Below are 7,485 nucleotides of genomic sequence, written 5' to 3' on the forward strand. Positions count from 1 at the left end.
CACTTGACATTACGGAACTTGAGTATTGCTGAAGAAAGACACAAGTCGAAGCTTTTCATCTTGTATTCATCAGGACAATTCACAAGACAGCAAAATGTAAAAGGAACAACAATTTATACTTCATGGAGTCGTAGAGTTTTACAGCATGGAAAGAGGCCCTTTGGCCCATCATGTCCGTGCCAGCCATCAAGCCCCAATCTACTCTAATCCAATTTTCCAGCATTTGTCCCATAGTCTTGTATGCTATGGCATTTCAAGTGGTCATCTAAATACTTCTTAATTGTTGTGAGGGTTCCCGCTTCTACCACCCCCTCAAGCAGAGTTCCAGATACTCCACACCCTTTGGGTGAAAAAAAAATCCTCAAATCCCCTCTAAACCTCCTGCCCCTTAACTTAAATCTATGCCCACTGGTTATTGACCCCTCCACTAAGGGGAAAGATTTCTTCCTATCTACCCACCTCATAATTTTGTGCACCTCAATCAGCCTTCTCTGCTCTAAGGAAAACAACCCCAGCCTATTTAGTCTCTCATCATAGCTGAAATGCTCCAGCCCAGGCAACATCTTGGTGAATCTCCCCTGCACCACCTACAGTGCAATCACATTCTTCCTATTGTGTGGCAACCAGAACTGCACACAGTACTCCAGATGTGGCCTAACTAACATTTTATACAGCTCCAACATAACCTCCCTGCTCTTGTATGCCTCAACTAATAAAGGCAATTATCCCATATGCCTTCTTAATCACCTTATACACCTGTCCTGCTACCTTCAAGAATCTATGGACATGGACATCAAGGTCCCCCGATCCTCTGTAATTCCTCGGGTCCTACTATTCAACTCCATTCCTCAATACCCTGTCTGGCTCAGTCTCGGTGCTCCCACGTTCCACAGCAAAAGTGAAAAAGCCATTCAACAGCTGAGAAACAACACGGCTTCTGGAGCAGGTGGAATTCCTGCTGAAATTCTGAAACACGGTGAAGTTACATTCCTGGCACGGCTCCACAACCTCATATTCCTGATCTGGGAAGAAAGATGCATGCCAGTGGATCTCTGGGACCCTCTGGTTGTGACTGTCTTCAAGAAGGGAGACAAGTCTGAATGCGGTAATTACAGAGGAGTCTCTCTGCTGCCTGCCACTGGGAAGATAATTGCAAGGATCCTCCTCAATCACCTTCTCTTAGTGGCTAAAGAGCTCCTTCCAGAGTCACAGTGCGGCTTTCCCCCATCGAGAAGAATGAGACATAATCTGCACTGTGCAGCAAACCCCCAAAAAATTCAAGGAATAGCATCAATCACTGTACTTGGCCTTTTTTGTCCTCACAAAAGACATTTTCTTTATTCATTCATGGGATGTGGGCTTCACTGGCTGGGTCAGCATTTATTGCCCATCCCTAATTGCCCTTGAGAAGGTGATGGTGAGCTGCCTTCTTGAACTGCAGTCTATGTGGTGTAGGTACACCCACAGTGCTGTTAGGAAGGGAATTCCAGGATTTTGACCCAGCGACAGTGAAGGAATGGTGATGTATTTCCAAGTCAGGATGGTGAGTGACTTGGAGGGGAACTTCCAGGTGGTGGTGTTCCCATCTATCTGCTGCCCTTGTCCTTCTTGATGGGAGTAGTCATGGGTTTGGAAGGTGCTGCTAAAGGATCCTTGCTGAATTCCTGCAGTGCATCTTGTGGACGGTACACACTGCTGTGACAGTGTGTCAATGGTGGAGGGAGTGAATGTTTGTGGATGTTGTGCCAAACAAGGGGACTGCTTTGTTCTCGGTGATGTCAAGCTTCTTGGGTGTTCTGGGAGCTGCAAGCAGGCAGTGTTCCATCACACTCCTGACTTGCGCCTTGCAGAGGGTGGACAGGCTTTGGGAAGTCAGGAGGCGAGTTACTCGTCACTGGATTCCTAGCCTCTGACATTCTCCTGTAGCCACATTATTTATATGGCTAGTCCAGTTTAATTTCTGGTCAATGGTAACCCCCATGATGTTTATCGTGGGGGATCCAGTGATGGTAATACCATTGAACATCAAGGGGTGATGGTTATATTCTCTCTTGCTGGAGATGGTCATTGCTTGATATTTGTGTGGCGCAAATGTTACTTGCCACTTGTCAACCTTAGCCTGGATAATGTCCAAGTCTTGCTGCATTTGGACATTGACTTCTTCAGTAGCTAAGTCGCGAATGGTGCTGAAAATTGTGCAATCATCAGTGAAAATTCCCACTTCTGACCATTGATGAAGCAGCTGAAGATGGTTGGGCCAAGGACACTACCCTGAGGAAATAATGCAGTCATGTCCTGGATCAGGGATGACTGACCTCTAACAACCACAACCATCTTCTTTTGTGCTAGGTCTACTCCACGCAGTAGAGAGTTTTCCCCCTGATTCCCATTGACTCCAGTTTTTCTAGGGCTCCTTGATGCCACATTCAGTCAAATGCGGCCTTGATGTCAAGGGCAGTCATTCTCACCTCACCTTGGGAGTTCAGCTGTTTTGTCCATGTTTGAACCAAGGCTGTAATGAGGTCAGGAGCTGAGTGGACTTGGCAGAAACCACACTGGGCGTCAGTGAACTGGTTATTGCTAAGCAAGTGCTGCTTGATAGCATGGTTGATGACCCCTTCCACTACTTTACTGATGATCAAGGGTGGACTGATGGGGCGGTAATTGGCTGGGTTGGATTTGTCCTGTTTTTTGTGTACAGGACATACCTGGGCAATTTTCCACAAAGCCGGGTAGATTCCAGTGTTGTGGCTGTACTGGAACAGTTTGCTTATGGGTGTGGAAAGTTCAGGCCAGGTTGATACCTCATTTTAGGGTATACCTGGTGTTGATCCTCTGGCTTGGTGATAATGGTAGAGTGGGGGGATATGTCGGAGCATGACGTCACAGATTTTGTTTGAGTGCATTTCAGCTGCTGCTGATGGCCCACAATACCTCATGGATACCCAGTTTTGAGTTGCTAGATCCGTTTGAAATCTATCCTATTTAGCGCAGTGATAATACCACATAACACAACGGAGGGTATCCTCAATGTGAAGGCCGGACTTTGCTTCCACAACAACTGTGCAATGGTCACTCCAACTGATACTGTCATGGACAGATGCATCTGCAGCAGGCAGGTTGATGAGGATGAGGTCAAGTATGTTTTGCCCTCTTGTTGGTTCTCTCAGCACCTGCTGCAGACCCAGTCTAGCAGCTTTGTCCTTTAGAACTCAGCCAGCTCGGTCACTAATGGTGTCACCGAGCCACTCGTGATGATGGCACTCGAGGGAATCCCTTCCCACACACAGAGCAGGTGAACGTCCTCCTCCCAGTGTGAACAGGCTGGTGTCTCCACAGATGGGATGATTCAGCGAATCCATCACCCTCCTGATCCTCTGCAAATTACTTTAAATGGAAACCCCCTGGTTATTGACCTTTCTTTAATGAAATAGGTCCTTCCTATCCATGCTATCTGGGCCCCCCCCCCCCCCATAGTTTTATACACCTCAGTTAAATCTCCCCTCAGCCTCCTCTGTTCCAAGGAAAACAATCCCAGTCTATCTGATCTTTCCTCACAAGTAAAATTCTCCAGTCCTGTCAACATCCTCATAAATCTCCTCTGTGGTGTGAATGCATCCTTCCTGTAATGCAGTGACCAGAACTGTACTCTGTAATCTAGCTGTGGTCTAACCAGTGTTTTATTCAGCTCTAGTCTCACCTCCCTGTTCTTGTAATAAAAACAGAAAATGCTGGAAATACTCAGCAGCTCTGGCAGCATCTGTGGAAAGAGAGGAGTTTCAGGTCTGTGATCTTTCATCAACATAAAATGCTGGAAATATTCCCTGTTCCTGTATTCTGTATCTCAGTTAATAATGGAAAGTAATCACCTTATCTACCTCTCCTGTCACCTTCAGAGATCTGTGGACATGCACCCCAAGGTCCCTCTGTTCCTCTATACTTCTCAGCATTAAACCAATTATTGTCTTGTTGCCCTCCCAAATTCATTTTCTCACACTGCTCCAGATTGAATTCCATTTGCCATTTTCCTGCCTATCTGACCAGTCCAATGATATCTTCCCACAGTCCATAGCTTCCTTCCTCATTGTTAAACACCCTAGCAGCTTTTGTATCATCTGCAGATTTCTTAATTTAAGTCTATATCATTGATATAAACCACAAAACTGTGGAACCCCATTGGAAACAGGTATTCAGACATGATTCAGTCCTGGATGAGGTTAAAAGCAGCAATAACAGCAGAATCCATCCCCTGCAGTCGCATGTGAACTTGCTGGTGTCTCAGCAGGTTCTTTGACTGAGCGAATCCCTTCCCACACATGGAGCAGGTGAACGGTCTCTCCCTAGTGTGAACGCGCTGGTGTGTCAGCAGATTCCTTTTACTGTTAAATCTCTTCTCACAGTCAGAACATTTAAAAGGTCTCTGATCAGTGTGAACAAATTGGTGTGTAGTGAGATGGGATGACTGAGTAAATCTGTTCCCACACAAGGGGCAAGTGTACGGTCTCTCCCCAGTGTGAACTCGCTGGTTTATCAGAAGGTCAGATGAATCAATGAATTCCTGCCCACACTCAGGGCAGGTGAACGGCCTCTCCCCAGTGTGAGTGTGTTGATGTTTCAGAAGATCCTTTTTGCTTTTAATTTTTTTCTCACACTGAGTACAATGGAACAGTCTCTGATCAGCGTGAACAAAATGGGGTTTCAGAAGGTGGGATGAACAAGTGAATCCCTTCCCAAACACAGAGCAGGTGAATGGCCTCTCCCCAGTCAGAGTGCTTTGGTGGTTTAGTAAATCCTTTTTACTTTTAAAGCTCTTCTCACAGTCAGAACATTTAAATGGTCTTTGATCAGAGTGAAGCTGCTGGTGAGTCTGGAGGGTTGATAATGCATTAAATCCCTTCCCACATTCAAGGCAGGTGAATGGCCTGTCACCAATATGAACATGCTGGTGTGTGTAGAGGCTGGATGACTGAGAGAATCCCTTCCCACACACAAAGCAGGTGAACGGCCTCTCCCCAGTGTGAATATGTCGATGAGTTTCCAACTCAGATGGATAATTGATTCCCTTCCCACAGTCCCCATATTTCCATGGTTTCTCCATGGTGTGGGTGTCCTTGTTTCTCTCCAGGTTTGACAATCAGTTGAAGCCTCATCCACACACAGAACAGTGTACAGTCCCTCCCTGCTGTGAATGGTGCACTTTTTTTTCAGGCTGTGTTACTGGTTAAAATTCTTTCCAATCAGTGCACTGGAACACTCTCACTCAGTGCTATTCCAGTCACAATGTTGTTTGAAATCTTGCCTTACAGTAAGGACAGACAAACATTTCTCCTTCCAAATTCAAAGGCCAATGATAGTCAGGTTCTGATGAATCGATTGACTCTATCAGATCTTGACACGATGTTTGGTTTGAATTTCCCATCTGCAAATTGAACCCTCTGAATACCCTGTAAAAGGAATTTACATTGAAACACTCAGAATATTCAAAAAACAAAGGCCATTCTGTCCAACTACTCTGCTGGTTTTTATACACCACATGCTTCTCCTCCCATTCCATGCACCTCATCTCGTCCTTTCAACTTATCTTTCTATCCCCATTTCCCTAAAGTACTCATCTAGTTTCCTTTCAAAATTATCTCAATAGCTCCCTGTGAGTTTCACATTGTAACCACTCTCTGATCAAGAAATTTCAAGTGAAAACATTCTCTCCATATCTACCGCGTCCAACCCATTGATCATTGTAAAGATCTCTATCAGCTCACTGCTAACTCTTCCCTTTTCTCAAGGAAAAAGAAAGCTCCAACCTGTTCAATCTGTCATAACAGGAGCATTTGTTTTGGTTTACAAAATGAATCACTGTCAACTCAGGAAAGAAATTGAGAAGAGACAAACATTTCTCTTGAATTGAGTTTGCTGTGTGTAAATCCTACCCTTCTAACCCCCTGTAAAAGGAGTTTCCAAATCCCATTCCTGTCAGTCCAGGATAGAAATGCACAATATTCTTTCCTCCTGCTGACAGGGACCGGGATGACCGCGCATGCGCCCTGCTGCACATTGACCCGAGAAAGATGGCGGCTGTTAATCTGGGCCTGTGACCGGAGGAGGTCGGCAGCTTTGCTCGATTTGGTGCAAACGCGGGTCCGGCAGCTTCTCATTTGGGTCCAGAGACCGACACCTAGTGTTTATGAAGCATCCAGTCCACCCTCCAGCTCCATTCCTCTCCTCAGTTACGCTGTTTCTCATCTTTTCCCCCCATCCTTCCTCCTTCAGCTCCCGCAAGCCCCAGACTTCAGTCACAACGGCAAAACAAAAACAGAATTATCTGGAAAATCTCAGCAGGTCTGGCAGCATCGGCGGAGAAGAAAACAGTTGACCTTTCGAGTCCTCATGACCCTTCAACAGAACTAAGTGAATATTAGGAGAGGAGTGAAATATAAACTGGTTTAAGGGGGGGGGGGGGGGGGGGGCTGGTGGGTGGAGAGAAGTGGAGGGGGTGGTGTTATAAGGACAAGCAAGCAGTGATAGGAGCAGGTAATCAAAAGATGTCACAGACAGAAGAACAAAGAGGCGTTGAAGGTGGTGATATTATCTAAACACGTGCTAATTAAGAATGGATGGCAGGGCACTCAAGGTACAGCTCTAGTGGGGGTGGGGTGGAAAGACTCGCAGGGCATAAAAGATTTAAAAATAATGGAAATAGGTGGGAAAAGAAAAATCTATATAAATTATTGGAAAAAAAACAAAAGGAAGGGGGAAGAAACAGAAAGAGGCTGGGAATGGAGGAGGGAGTTCAAGATCTAAAGTTGTTGAACTCAATATTCAGTCCGAAAGGCTGTAAAGTGCCTAGCAGGAAGATGAGGTGCTGTTCCTCCAGTTCGCGTTGGGCTTCACTGGAACAATGCAGCAAGCCAAGGACAGACATGTGGGCAAGAGAGCAGGGTGGAGTGTTAAAATGGCAAGCGACAGGGAGGTTTGGGTCATTCTTGTGGACAGACAGCAGGTGTTCTGCAAAGCGGTCACCCAGTTTACTTTTGGTCTTTCCAATGTAGAGGAGACCGCATTGAGAGCAACGAATGCAGTAGACTAAGTTGGGGGAAATGCAAGTGAAATGCTGCTTCACTTGAAAGGAGTGTTTGGGCCCTTGGACGGTGAGGAGAGAGGAAGTGAAGGGGCAGGTATTGCATCTTTTGCGTGGGCATGGGGAGGTGCCATAGGTGGGGGTTGAGGAGTAGGGGGTGATGAAGGAGTGGACCAGGGTGTCCCGGAGGGGACGATCCCTACGGAATGCCACTGGGGGGTGAAGGGAAGATGTGTTTGGTGGTGGCATCACGCTGGAGTTGGCGGAAATGGCGGAGGATGATCCTTTGAATGCGGAGGCTGGTGGGGTGATAAGTGAGGACAAGCGAGAAGGCGTGAGGGTGGATGCGCGGGAGATGGGCCGGACACGGTTGAGGGCCCTGTCAACGTTTGTGGGTGGAAAACCACAGT

The sequence above is a fragment of the Carcharodon carcharias genome, chromosome 27 (genome assembly GCF_017639515.1).
Source record: "Carcharodon carcharias isolate sCarCar2 chromosome 27, sCarCar2.pri, whole genome shotgun sequence".
Classification (NCBI taxonomy): Eukaryota; Metazoa; Chordata; class Chondrichthyes; order Lamniformes; family Lamnidae; genus Carcharodon; species Carcharodon carcharias.